Source organism: Anoplophora glabripennis, unplaced genomic scaffold (assembly GCF_000390285.2).
Source record: "Anoplophora glabripennis isolate ALB-LARVAE unplaced genomic scaffold, Agla_2.0 scaffold885, whole genome shotgun sequence".
NCBI classification, from domain to species: Eukaryota; Metazoa; Arthropoda; class Insecta; order Coleoptera; family Cerambycidae; genus Anoplophora; species Anoplophora glabripennis.
Window position 1 is genome coordinate 151,877 of NW_019416964.1, and position 14,352 is coordinate 166,228.

A 14,352-nucleotide genomic window follows, 5' to 3' on the forward strand; every position below is an offset into this window, starting at 1 on the left:
GGCTTGTATGACCTTACAATCGTTTATTTTTTATTCTGCCTGGGATTCATATTTCCCGTTCTTTTAAGATGCGGACTTTAAAAATGCAGTGTAATAATTTCATGAAATCATACGTAAATAATAATTATTATTTTATCATTGTCTATTATCAAAAAATATAATTGTTAAATTGGTTACTGGGTTTTTCAAACTATCATCACTCCTTGCTAAAATAGGTAGGTACAGAAAATAGTATTTTTAAATGGTGAGAGATTTATTTAGTTAATATTAGTTTTTCTAATTGGAAAGATTGATGTGCTTACTTCTTATGAATAAGAAATAGGTAGATAGATGGCGCAGAATGATAGTATAGTCCAGGAAATATAGTTGGACGCGACTTTTTGTTTCGGCAAGCTGAATTTATCACTATATATGCTAAATATTATGTACAATAACATATTAGTTTCCACAGTCATAAAAATGGGGGGAAGATTGTTTTCAGGGTAGTTAATTGTATAATTTTTACGTAAATTCACATTTTTCGCTTATAACTTTTTTCCGTTCATTTCCACGAGAAAACAGTAAAATACTTTTTTTTTCGTCTTCAAAATATATACAAAACTAGCGTAAAAAAATATTGATTAGATCAAAAGTTATAAACATAAGAAGTTTATTTATGACTTTTGAATAACTCACACGAAATCTGGAATCGGTTGCAAATTTGAAATTAAAAACAAAATGATAGATTTCAATGTATTATAATGATATCTACCATGAAAAAAATCAGTGCGATTGTGGAAGATCCTCGGGGTCGTCCAGACTAATAATTAATTAATTTGTTTGTAAGGCCATAACTTGTAAACTATTCAACTTACCGATTCCAGATTTCGTGTGAGTTATTAGACAGGATGATAAGGAATGAGAGGATGCGATGCCAAAACGTTCTGGTAATAATAACGCAGTTTATAAATGTTTAATTCAAAAGTCATAAATAAACTACCTCTGTTTATAACTTTTGATCTAATCAATATTTTTTGACGCTCGAGGGCTAGTTTTGGTGGTCTTTTGAAGACGAAAAAAAAGTTTTCACGTAGAAATGAACGGAAAAAAGTTATAAACGAAAAACGTGAATTTACGTAAAAATTATACAATTAACTGCTCTATAAACAATCTTCCCCCCATTTTTATGATTGTGGAAAGTAATATGTTGTTATACATAATATTTAGCATCTATAGTGATAAATTCAGCTTGCCGAAACAAAAAGGTCATTTCCCAGCTTATTTTCCTGGCCTAAGTACCTTTCTGCGCCTTGCAGTCTGCCGTACAGGCTTTGATTTTAGCCAATTTTTGTAATTAAAATCTCTTCCCCTCAAGTATTTACTATCCATAAAAACAATAAAGGTGAACTCTGGTAATTTGGAGCTATAATAACTACTAAATAAGTAAAATATAGTCAAAATGGTTCAAATTATCGGCAAGTTCTTTTGAATTTGAGAAAAAAAATTATAATATATTCAGATACTCAATTATTGATATGAGCATTAACAAGTACCCATCATATTTTTCAATGAAGATGCAAGAACTTATGCAAAAGTATAATCGATCAACTGCATTTCAATTGACAAAAGTTATTTCTAAAAGATAAATGACATAGTCCAGGCAAGTTATACCAAAATCACCCAGAATATGGAATTTTTTTTCTGATGAACCGATCGAGTTGCGGTTTTCGGCATTGTCTTCGGAAAAATATCAGGAAAAAAGTCTATCTATTACACTTTGGGGCTGGATCGAAACAGCATTGGTTGGTAAGCAGGTGGAGCAGTTTTTTTGCAAAAATCTGGTATGCCTTTCGATGTTTTCCAGAAAGCCCACCCCACGGACGTCGGGCATACTTTTCAGTGTCAGAATCGGAATCTCCGACCCCAAAAACCTCCGAGTGGAAATTTAGAAGGCAATTACTCAGCTATTCGATGTTTTACAGAAGTCCCCCCTTGTCCCCTGAGGGGGGGCAGGGCGCGTCGGGCATACTTTTCAGTGTCAGAATCAAAATCCCCGAGCCCAAAAACCCCCCAGTGGAAATTTAGAAGGTAATTACTCAGCTATTCGATGTTTTACAGAAGCCCTCCCTTGCCCCCCCCTGGGGGGCCCTAGGGGCGTCGGGCATACTTTTCAGTGTCAGAATCGAAATCCCCGACCCCAAAACCCCCCGAGTGGAAATTTAGAAGGCAATTACTCAGCTATTCGATGTTTTACAGAAGCCCTCCCTTGTCCCCCTGGGGGGTCCCAGGGGCGTCGGGCATACTTTTCAGTGTCAGAATCGAAATCTCCGACCCCAAAAACCCCCGAGTGGAAATTTAGAAGGCAATTGCTGAGCTATTCGATGTTTTACAGATGGCCCCACCCCTTGCCCCTTTGGGGGCCCCAGGGCCGTCGGGCATATTTTTCAGGGTCAGATTCGGAATCTCCGACCCCGAAAATCCGTGCACACAAATTTCTACAACTTTTAGTCAATTTTTACCATTTTTAGAAAATTCGGAAAAATTGATGCACTCCAAGATGCAGTTTATGCACCCGCAATGCAGTTTCGATCCAGCCCCAAAGTGTGATAGACTTTTTTTCTGATATTTTTCCGAAGACAATGCCGAAAACTGCAACTCCATCGGTTCGTCAGAAAAAAATTTCTGATTTATTGTCTAACTTGCCTGGTCTAACATGATAAAAAAACATTCTTGTACAGGCTGGTCCATTTTCGATGGGAATTCAGGGTATTTCAGAATCTACTAAAGATATGATAAATCTGACACGACGTTCTCGAGCTCGATTTTCATGGTAAACTCGACTGTCAAATCGGAAATTTGCTATCTTCATTTGTTTCTGAGTTACAGGGCGTTTCTCGTTACTGTCGCATTTTTTAACATTTGTATCTCTGCTGTTAAATAAGTTAGAGTTAAAGTGAAAACTGCTCAAGACTAATTCTTTAGCGTAGAATTGAATGCCGGTATTAGATTTTTAGTAGATCTTAAGACTTCGGAGTTCTGACCCAAAGTTATATTTTTTTAAATGGAAATCGTAGCTGACCATGGCCTAAAAAATAGAGATTTTTTTTGCTTTTTAGCAATATATCACATGCTATAGTTATTTTTACAAACACGGGAGATACGGGGTGTTTTATATATAAACTATATTTTTTTTTTCCTTTTTAATGGCTATGAAAATACAGATAAAACTATAATTCTTACTTTTACAAAAGTTATATCTGTTGTAAAAATATGACGTTTATTTTAAATGCACAACATATACTCGTGTGATAATATAATACTAACGAAATTTTAGGAGATAGGTGGATAGGAACAAACGGACCGATCAGATGGCCAGCTAGGTTACCTGATTTGAGTCCGTTGGACTTTTTCCTTTGAGGTTTTCTAAAAGACATTATATTTAAAATTCCTTTTAATAATATTTCAAATACCTATACATTTAATGAATGCTACCCGAAGCGTTGCCAGAAGATGCGTGAAATGTGTGACAGTTGAGGGACGGCAATTTGAACATTTAGCTATCATTTTTGAAAGTTTTTATTGATGTAGGTACTTACTATTGTTTAATTTACGTTTAATATTGTAACTTCAGTTGAAGTGGAATAAAAATTTGAAAACTCTGTCTTTTCTTATCTGTAATATATATTTTAAATAAACGTCATATTTTTACAACAGATATGAGTTTTGTAAAAGTAAGAATTATAGTTTTGTATGTATTTTCATAGCCAGCCATATTAAAATGTAAAAAAGGATCGAATTTATATATAAAACACCCCGTATCTTCTGTGTTTGGAAAAATAACTATAGCATGTGGTATATTGCTGAAAAGCAAAAAAAAATCTCCATTTTTTTAGGTCATAACCAGCTACGATTTCCATTTAAAAAATTATAACTTTGGGTCATAACTCCGGAATCTTAAGACCTACTAAAAATCTAATACCGGCATTCAATTCTACGCCAAAGAATTAGTCTTGAGCAGTTTTCACTTTAACTCTAACTTATTTAACAGCTGAGATACAGGCATGTTCAAATGTGTCACAATAACAAGAAACGCCCTGTAACTCAGAAACAAATGAAGATAGCAAATTTCTGATTTGACAGTCGAGTTTGCCATGAAAATCGAGCTCGAGAACGTGGTGTCAGATTTATCATATCTTTAGTTGTTTCTGAGATACCCTGAAATCCCACCGAAAATGGACCAGCCTGTACATGTAGGAGGATATTGGTTTCTCGAGAATTGTGAAAACGTCAAGATTTTGACGGTAAACAATACGATGAGAAATACTTTCAACGTTTCTGTATGATACGTGTATATATTTATACAGGGTGTCCCTGAAAAGAATGGACAACGCTTGACCACAGGTTCCTTGGATGAAGACTATTTAGCCTAACTTACCTATATACAAAAATGCACGCCTACTGAGATATAGCCTTCTAAATATAGAATAGATAACCTAGTTTCACTGGATGAAAAAACATCAGTAAACTTTTAACAGAGGAAGTTAGATGATTTTATTAGTGACCTAGGTTTACCAAATGAAAAAAGGTATTAGGGTGGGTGGGATATCATGCTCGATTTGAACAGAGAACTCAAGATTTAGAGATAAAAAGAGAAATAGAAACCCATCACATAGATCTTTGGAAGACAAAAGAGTTAAAAAGAATACTTTTATACTCTAAATAAGTACCTCTCTCTGGTGTCTTCGTGAAATACTGTTTTTTTATAAATTGAATGTACTTTTTCTCGGAAGTAGTGGGTGCTGGTGCTAAACGAATCACCTTCTCCCATGACGCTACAATATTTAAGCAAAGAACCCTTTTTGCGGATTTAGGGATCGTTTTCTCGAAAATGGTGAAAGCTACTGCTAAACTGATTTCAGATTCGTATTCAAAACGTATTAATAATATGACCTGATAAAAAAACAAATAATTTTGTGTGCACTTGTACACCATCGGACTTCTTTGATGTGCATGTATTTAATTCCTAGTAGGTACATTTACTACATTATTACAACATTCAGTTGTTTCAACATTAGGGGATTGATCGTTATGATGTAACTCGTTTTGCCATGGGTTCACCTAAATTTACGAGGGTACAAGACTCCCTTTTGTGTCGACGTAAGTTATCTCTGCGCATAAAACTTGTACCACAAGCATTGCACAAATACATCATTTTGTTTCTTTTAATATATATCTCTGGTCAGAATATAATTTAAAGATGAATTAATGAATTTTTTACTTTATATAACCACATTTTTCTTAGAGGTCGGTCAAGGTGACATTCTCATGCAATATTTATAAGAAAAATTTAGCTGGGCAGAGGTTAAAGGAAGGTGCGATTTTATCTGGTCGTCTCTTATCTATACCAGAAAAAAGTCAATTCTAAGGTGAAATTGGTGGGTAAACAATAAAAAATATCCTACTTGCCTGGTATATTTGACTTACATATATAGATGTACATACATCAGTTTTCCTCAAAATTGGTTTCTTAACGTAAAGAACATTATTGTGGAAACATTGTTAGTAATGACTGCCAAGGTATCAGAAAGCATGAAACACTTGAGAAAACTAAAGCTTACATTATGATCAAACATAACATTAGGGAAACTCATGACGTTGCATGAACTACCTCTGAGGAAAGTTTCACTTTTGTCTGCTAATGAAAAAAGATTCACACGCAATGTTTAGCAGACTTAAGAAATTATAACGCTCTTAGAAGTCGAAAGATAAACGGATAACTTTATAACAGTTTACACCGGTTTAGAAACTTAACGATAGAACTTTCGAACATACAGTCTTCAGGACCTAGTGTCTGGCTGCAAGAATGTACTTTACAAGTGAGTAACAAGAGCAGGTCATAAACCCTCTGTTTAATTCAACAATTCTCTCATATGTATAAGTTTTCAATGGATAAGTTCAATTCAATTCGGGTTTAGAACGAAAATTATATTATATCACAATATTACGAAATCCCGGAAAGAGGTACAAATGTTTTAAGAACAACCAGGATTTAGAGTATACATTATACGGGCTGAATTAGGCTGATTAGAAGAATTTAGGAAACTGGTATAGAAAGAAAAGCCTAAATGGACAGTACTGCAGAACTTGATGATAACCAATACTTCGACGTGAGTTGAATTTATATTTGTTTGGATTTTATTTAGAAAAAAATTAAAATAGCTACTTGCATTATATGCTTAGAGCATAATGCTCGTACTACATGGAGTGTTAAAAAGTGCAGACGCTGTAGACAGATGGGCGATAGTTTAGGTGCTCGCTTTCTCTCCTTTAATTTCATTTGAATATAACGAGGGAGTTGCGTCACATGCTTGCGTGAGAGAGAGAGAGAGAGAGAGAGAGAGAGAGAGAGAGAGAGAGAGAGAGAGAGAGATAGTACTCAAACTATCTCTTTCTTTCTTTCTCTACACTGTCGCCGTAACATGTTTCCTGCATGTAGTATATACTCTAAGATTATAAGTATCCAAACTACAAGGGTAAAAAGTAGATTTGACACTAAAATAATGTTTTCATACCAGTTAGACTTATAGAAATTTGTTAGTTCTTAATATGTCATAAAGAACTAAAGCATTCCTCAATTCAAAAGTTATCACCATACTAAAATTAGCAAAATTAGTTTTGGAAGTGTTGGTGGTATGTAATTGTTAACATATATTGACAATTGTATCATTCTTTTATCGCAATCACATTTTTAAGGCCTACTAGTGAATTTATGATACGAAAATATTTTTCTGTGAGCCTACTTTTCTATCTTTGAAGGAGGATACCGCCTGAATGTATTTATTTGTAGCAAGCTTCCCAAGTAGTGTTTATTTTTTAAAGTGTCTTGTCATACTGTTAATGAAAAAATAAAAATAATTAAATTGGCAAACAAACGTCTGCTCCATAAAGATCAGTGAAGAATGGTTTTCTAACAAACTAATGTTTGCTTTGAAATTTCGCAATTTACTATATTTTATTTTTTTGTTTACAATGTGACAAATTATTCAGAAAAAAGAAAAACTATTGAAGTAGTAGGTATATAGGTACATATACAGTGTGGGCCAAAAATATCGGAATGACAGGATATCTGGTAATATTCAAGAGTGTAGGGTAAAAGTAAAGCACTAGGAGTTTAGGATTTTTCCCTGACTATCCGATGGTGACCTTGAATTTGACTTGGAACTGACCTTCAAGGTCATATCAAGGTCACAAGAATTTTTTTAAATGGGATCCCATAATTTTGACCCCGGAAATGGAGAGAGCGGAAAATTTTACATTTGGATATGACCTTGAAATGACCATGAAGATCAAGATCAAGGTCAAATATGAAAAAGTCCCAAAGTGGCCGAACAGTATCGGAATGGCAGAATAATTTGCCAGGAAAAATGTTCTCCACAATAGTTCTAGGATTCTTGATGGGCACTAAGCTGGTGATTTTGGATTTGACTCCCACCCTGACCTAAAATTCCTTATCCTCCGGTCATTTCAAGGTCAAGNCCAAAGTGGCCGAACAGTATCGGAATGGCAGAATAATTTGCCAGGAAAAATGTTCTCCACAATAGTTCTAGGATTCTTGATGGGCACTAAGCTGGCGATTTTGGATTTGACTCCCGCTCTAACCTAAAATTCCTTATCCTCCGGTCATTTCAAGGTCAAGTTGGTTATTCTGTTACCGTCGATGATTACTGTTGTCACCCAAGACCGTCAATTACCCTCGGTGAACACTGACTGATCTTCAATGACCGCCTTTTACTTTTGGTCACCACTAATGACCAACTGTGGCCATTATGTGCAATCAAATTAATCAAAAAATTTTGCTAATAAGAGAAATTAAAATTGCTCTTATTTACTCGAAAATAATCAAGTTAAGTAATTTCAAACCGTTTTTAAAAGAGTTGGTTTTACTTTATTCTAAAGAAAATTCAAATAAATAAGAATTTAACTGTATTTTTAGCGGAATGTTGATACGTATTCAATTCTGCTCTATTTTTTCAATCAAGCATTTCTGTTACACTGTTAGCATCCAAAACTCCTTTAATGATTGGATTTGACTCAGTCAAGACGTATGGAATTATTTCAAACACTGTGACTTATTTTAGTTTTTAAAATGCATTGTTTACTTTTATATTTTTTTGATTTAGTAAAAATTCTTTCTCACCCAGTGATATCAATATCAGTTAATCTTTAAATAGCGAGAAGTAACGAAAATGCCTCTAAAGTGCGAAGCTCGAAATAAGTTGGTAATGCAATTAGAAATGAAATCGGCTGTACTGTATTGTATTTTCAGCAGCGTAACTTTCTTTTTAATAAACTTTTCTAAAATTATTGGTGTAATGTTTAAATGTACGTTTGAGTAATTGAAAACTGTCATCAAAAAGCTTTAGCGGAATCATACAGGATCACATGACTTGATACAGGATCGTAAATTTTGTAGGAAAATAATTATTGCTATATAAATAAGTATTTTCATAAATTCTCACTTATCAGCTTTCTATTTATCCTGTTTCAACTCAAATATGCACTGATATTGGGACAATTAATATATTTTTTTTGATACATGACATATATTTTTAATAAAGTAGGTATTCCTATATCCTGAATGTCAAAAGCTCATAAATAAGCAATTGTTATTTGACAAAAATTATTTGTCCCCCCTTTCAGTAATACCGACAGTCCTAAGCAGAAGTGAAACTGTATGCTTGGAGCATCTATTTCCTACAAAGCCTTAATAAATGTTTATAGGTCACATGGTCTGATGCAACCAGCGTTGCAGGGCTGGTGCTGGTAACGAAAAATTCATAAATCTTGGCGTCACCAATATTAATGATGCTTTTACAATGCACAATGACAAACCGTTACGTCTATGCTCGAGATAGTGCGATCGCTGATTAGTTGAATAGAATGTCGTAAAAAATTACACCAATCACAGCCGGTGAAACATATAGTTCTTTTCATATATATTGTAGAAATAAAATACTCTTTTATATTGCCGATAACGACAAAAACGGGGTCGTAAATACTTATCTGCATAGCAGAACAGGGTTGTATTTAGGCAAAGTTTACAGAATATAATATTTAAGTTTCCCTTCAAACAATTCACAACAGGCACTACTACACATTGGCTGTAAATTGAAAGCAATTGCAGTGAATTATAAAAGTTATTCAATAAAAAACTTGTAATAACACAAAAATCACTACTCTAAGAAATAAGAATGACAGCATTGCAACACCAACTCCTGCCCTGTACCGCGCAAACTGAATTATCAGAAATTTAAAGCAATAAGTTCACCGTATCTAATTGTTGATTGTCTCTGTCTCACATTAGGAATTTGAGAACAGCGTACGTCTTAGAGAGATGTTCAGAATCTGTTTTGTTGCCAGCCTAGCTGTGTTCCCAAATGTTTCGGCGAGTTAGTATTGTACTAAAAATGAACAACATACATTTCAAGAATGAAGTAAATAATGTAATTTTTCTTTAAATAAATGTATGCAAATTCAGCCTATTCTTATATTTTCAGAATATAACTTAATATTTTAAACGTAAATATCTGAATAAATTAATTTCATTCAATTTATCAATTATTCATTTAGGGAAAATTTTTACATATCGGCAACACAGGGCCCACGTCCGGCGATTCAAGATCCCGTCCACCTAGGGTAAAGCGGAGCAACCTTTAAATTGAATAAATTGAATACCTGACAAGATATGTAATTATTGATAAATATCACTTTATTTCTCATTAATTTTGAATTCAATTTATCTAGATGAGTGTACCTGATAAGAGCATTATGATTTGTGAAATAAATTAGCTGTAATAACATTTATTTTCTACGGACATTTAAAAATTGTCTTGCCCTACTCTCCCCCTATCACACTTACCGGCAGGCTTTGACATTTTTTATGTCTACTATAAGTATGAAAAGAACTATAAATGTTTTAATGTAATCTTGATCTTATTGTTTTAATAATTTTTAATTTTAGCGAAATTTAATTGCCAACATGAAGGAAATAAGATTACTCTTTCAAAGAAAATTAATGGTCACGTGACTTGTAATTTTTTATGAAGGCTCTTCAAGTACAAAATTTTCTCTCATGTTTTAACAATAATTTTTTACTGTTTGTTTTTATTGTGTAAAGTTTTATTGAATACATTACTGTAGTAAATGTATAAAAAAAACAAACCTCAGTGTACCACGATATCGTATCCAATATGATTTTTATGATTCCATATGAACAAACATTTTGCAATTTACATGCGTCTAATACAGTTTGAACAGAAACGTAAGCTCTTATCAGAATAACAGTTAATTTTCTCACTAGTACGTTGGTATCCCGACTCAAATTTATTCCTTGTCATGGCATCTACAAAAACTTAAAAAAGTAAAATTTCGTTATACGAAATATAGTTTCTACTAGGTAACTCGAAAACAGTTACTAAAATGAACTTTGTTGAAAGCAATGTAGTTATTTTTCCGAAGTAAAAATTGAGTTTTGATTAGTTTTAACGGTAACTACAGTGAATGTTCTCCCTCCAGAGCAATCGCCTCTATTAAACATTTTTATCAATTAATTTATGACGACTGATTTATAATAGTATTTAATACTGTCGATTAGGAATAATAATTTACATTCTTTAGATGATAATAATGCAATCTTTTGAACAATATATTATTAGTATTAAATTCCGCTGATGCCTCAATAGAAATAAGAGATCAGAGGAAGGATTTGGTAAATCCACTTAATCCGCAGATACATTGTTTTTGATAATGATGGGTATTAAATTTGTTATGAATTTTAAGTTACCTACTTATGAGTAAAATTAGACACATTAAATCAGATGTTCCAAAATAATTAATGAATGTGAATGAAAGCAGTACTATTTAAATATGTATTACCTACAGCATCCATTATTAAATATGATTAATAAGTACATTGCCCCGTTTCTGTCTGTGTCTAGTATCTATGCTCTTATATTTGCCACGGAATGCCAGTCATGAAGAAAAATTTATTTAATAATTAGTTTGCAGCTCATAATATTCCTTTATTGTTAATTGAGGTCAACAATAACTTGATGATAATATACGAGGACTGATCAAATGCAACGGGAATTTTCAAATTGCACATGCTGTATCTTGTATCGAGTTTTTTTGTTTAGTATTGGTAGCACTGACAGTGACGTACCTGTCATTCTTAGGAAGCTGCCACGCTTACTTTGTGTTTAGCGAGCGAATGAGCAGGACTTACCTCAGTGTTTTTGGCGATTTTCTGTGTTGCATCAGAGAGTTTGTCTGATATTTTGTTTTAACGAAATTAAGTGAGCGACGCGTTCAAAATGTTAAAAAGGCATTTTGCGACGATACTATGTCACAGCCACGAATTTATCAATGGTACAAATGTCAGGAAGGCCAAGATGGCATCGAAGATGAGGCGAGATCTGGTTAAATGTGAAGGTCCTTCTAACCGTTTTATTCAACTACAATGGAATAGTTCATCATGTCCGATCGTACAGTTAACAAGAAGTACTACCTACAAGTTTTGTGCAATTTGCGTGGGGCAATCAGGAGAAAATGACAAGAACACACATGTCCAACAGTTCTTCGCCAAACGTAACACCATTATGATGCCCCATATGACCCCTGCGACTTTTTTCTATTTCCCAACCTCAAAAAGATGCTCAAAGAACAACGTTTTTCTCTGTTACTTTTTTATCAAACCTCGTATGTAATGTACAACTTCAAGAGGCAGATGTAATTGACTTGGTATGCTACATACTACCTTAGAAATAATTTTATTTATGAAAATAGTTGAACTATTTGACGTTAACTTATATTTTCTGAGACAATTATTGAGCATTAATTAATACGTCTTCATATACAGAGTGTGCTTTAATTTGGTGGAAAATATCTACACGAGTTTATTCTGATTTCTTACGAAGATACATCACTTTGAAGATTCATCTTTTTTGTTTTAATAATTTTTTCACCAGTTGAAGTATCAGTTACTATATTTGGTACAGATGTGTGACTACCAATAAATGATATTTATACAGGATCGAAAAATATGTTATTTGGAACCCACTTTTTCATGTATACAATAAATTAATTCGTTGTCATTCAGAAAATATACATTTTGAGTTTATAGTATGACAAATTGTTTTTCCTCTTTTATGGTGATCGAATTTGAAAAAATTGATTTTTATGATTTTCGAGTGAAATTAAAAATTTCATTATGTGACAACTATTACGTATAGTGTGTAATTTTGGATGGGAGTCATATTTATGTGGAGGCTATCTTTGACCTTCAGAAGCACATACCATAAGTTGGTTTTATGAAATTTCATCCGGAAAAATGAAATGTTTTTAACTTTTTTTTCGTAATTTTTATACCTGCCGTTGGTTAGTTTAGTGTAGCCTCAAACTCAGACAAGTTGATCTATATACATATTTTTCTATTTTTATAATAACACACATAAATATAAACAATGCCAAACTGAAGCCAAATGAACACATTGTACCATACTAAACATTGAAATAAGTAACTGTATAAGGTTATAAACACCACTGCACTATTAAAATGATATTTCGATTCCAGTAAAAACTCATGCTCATAAAAACTCTTTTTTAAATTTTATTGAATTTATTCTTAATATTTTTTTATGTACATGTGAACTCAGATACGTGTGTGTATGTGTATTAATTATTAAAATATTTACTCAAATCAGTTCACAGGTACTACAAACTACACAAATATGATGGTAATTTATCCGCTCCGAAAATTTTACCGAAAAAATGCGATTAATTTTTTTACCATAACTTTTGTAAATTTACTCAAAAAACCATTTTGTAGGGAATTTAAAGCACTTTGAGTTCTGTGATTTGCAATTCTTTCGAGCCCTTCGTTTTTTAGATTTGTAAGCTAAAAGGGCTCAGGAAAGGCAGTCTTGGAGCTTAGTTTTGAGGTTCTATCGGTCAACTCAGTCAACTTTTATCCTACAAAAATTAAAAAAGCAAATTGTTCTGTAAGAAAAAACCTACAATTCCTTATTCTATAATTTTTTTATAACTTTGTTAGTTTTTAAATTTGAAAAAAGGCGATTTTTTTAAAAATTGAAAAATTTTATTCAAAATGATTTTTTTTTAATTTAGGCTTCTAAAATCGTTTAAATTCCCAGAATCTACTGTTAATACACAAATAAAGTAAATTGTAGAAGAAATATGTTTAATTCTTTTTTTTCCGGCATGTCGTTAATTTTAATAACGATTTTTTTTCTCAAAAATCAAATCATTTTATTGTGATTGTTACTTCATTAGTTTTCATGTAATGACTTCTACCGCCACTCAATTTAAAGGTCTTTTCAAGAACTTTAATAGGTGTTATATAAGTTTTCCTCGAAAAACCTTTAATTCTTTCGCTACAAGACCTTGAACGTTTCGATTATATGTAGGTATCTTCGAAATTGACTTCATCTTCTGGGAGTCATAACTCAGGTTCTATACCATCTACAAAAATAAAAAAGCAATCTCTTGTAGTTTTTGAGATATTCGCGAAAAGTGGGTAAAAAACTTACATTTTTTGGGCTAAAACGAACATGTTTAGGCGTAAATAACTCAACAAGTATTGACCGTACAAAAAATTCTTATAGAACATTTTTTGCTTAGAATTCGTCCCTCTATCGATTCGTGATAAAAAATTCCCACGCTCCAGTAGGGGTGGCATCCACCTCTAAGGTAAAAAGCACACATCGGCACTAAATAACTTGTTTCTTGGGCTATTCCCTACAGTTCAAATTTCACTTCAATCCGTTCCATCCGAAAAAATTGGGAGCCAAAATGCTTCAGACACTGGACTATTAACAATTGTCATATCGCATCTGCATTGACATTTATGTAGTTCACCTAGTCAGAGGTCATTGAAATTCAAAAACTAAAGAGTGTTTTAAAAAATAACAACGTACACCTTTATTATGAACATTTTATAAAACAGCAAAAATACTTATTTTAAAGCTGAAGGCAGTTTTTTAGTCCAATTAACTAAGCCTTTAAATCGAAATTTTGTCAACTTGGCTGAATTTTTGATATGAGCTTGTTTAAGGTATATTATAACAATAAGCGAGAGTAATTTTTTGTTCAACCCCCGGCCAAGGGTGGAAAAAGATAAAACAAAGGGCTTTTTCAAGATAACTCAAAAAGGGTAAGAGCTAGAAAAAAAAGTTTTTCATGAAAGTTGTAAAGCAGACAATTCTACATAAAAATGGCCTCTTAACTTTTTCTTGTACTATTACAATTAACAGAGTTAGGGAGGCTAGAAGTTAAGGGAAGATTTCAGAAATTTAA